This window comes from Oryx dammah, unplaced genomic scaffold (assembly GCF_014754425.2).
Source record: "Oryx dammah isolate SB20612 unplaced genomic scaffold, SCBI_Odam_1.1 HiC_scaffold_11050, whole genome shotgun sequence".
Lineage (NCBI taxonomy): Eukaryota > Metazoa > Chordata > Mammalia > Artiodactyla > Bovidae > Oryx > Oryx dammah.
Window position 1 is genome coordinate 1,851,741 of NW_024080444.1, and position 1,053 is coordinate 1,852,793.

Sequence of the window (1,053 nt, forward strand, 5' to 3'; positions counted from 1 at the left end):
GTCTCCTTGAATCTTACTTAGCATGGAGCTCTCCAGTTTCTTTGGGTGGAAGAAATTAGGAAGCTAATGTTATTAGGAAGCTTTTTTTTTACTTTGCATTATTGTGACTTCAAGACCTAAATATCCCAGGGGAAAAAAAAAAAAAAAGCTTTAGGGATCAATGGGTTTGAAAGAAGACCTTTCCTTTATCAGAGCGTGCTCACCCTGGCTTCTAATAGGAAGAGCAAGCCTTCCTGACTCACTCAGGTCCTCAGTCCATTTTGTTCTTACCATATTTTTTTTATATCTCTGCTGCCTAGGCATATGGAAAGAAGGCTCGTGGTGGAGAAACCACAAAAGAGGCTCAGATTCATATGTCATTTAATGCAATGTAATTGGTGGTGGCGGTTGAGGGTGGGAAATCTGTATTCATAATTGGTTAAAAGTAGGAAGCATGAGTCAACAGGCTGGGTTCTCGCAGTCTGGTTACTTTGATTATCATTTCCTGACAGTAAGTCCAGTGAGTCTTATATAATACAATTTCGCCCATCAGCCAAGGAGACAATATTCATTTCATGTTCAATCACTTCGTTATTGTTCCTTTCAATAACTGGAGATTACTGAAACCTCTTCGCCGGTGTTAAGAAAATGTATGTATTTAGGCAATAGATGGCAGTGTTTCCACAAATTTTAATATTGCAATGGCTCTTAAAGGCAGCCTGATGCTCAGCTCCCCTGTAGCTTGCCGTGATCGTATAGTGGTTAGTACTCTGCGTTGTGGCCGCAGCAACCTCGGTTCGAATCCGAGTCACGGCAGGAGGGGAGAGAACTTTTGGAAGAGAATAGCACGGGTCCCAAGCTGAAGCCCATTCAATAAAATTTTGCAACCAGACATAGAATAAATAATAAAAATCAATAAAACAGAAACTGCTGCAAAGATTTTAAACTTTAGAAAGATGACATGTGCAGAGTGTCTTTATTAATGCACTAACCCTGTTGCAAGTGTGTGGTGTGTGGGTTTTTTTATTTGCCTTGACGGATAATATGATAAGACTGGAGTGTAGTGGGCATGTA

The 1,053-nt window shown here is 40.4% G+C and overlaps 1 non-coding gene across 1 annotated transcript; it reads left to right on the forward strand.

Annotated features, from left to right (window-relative positions):
- Positions 1-723: 723 nt before the first annotated feature.
- TRNAH-GUG lies at positions 724-795 on the forward strand. Its single transcript has one exon. It is a non-coding gene; the product is annotated as a tRNA-His (tRNA).
- The last annotated feature ends 258 nt before the right edge of the window (positions 796-1,053 follow it).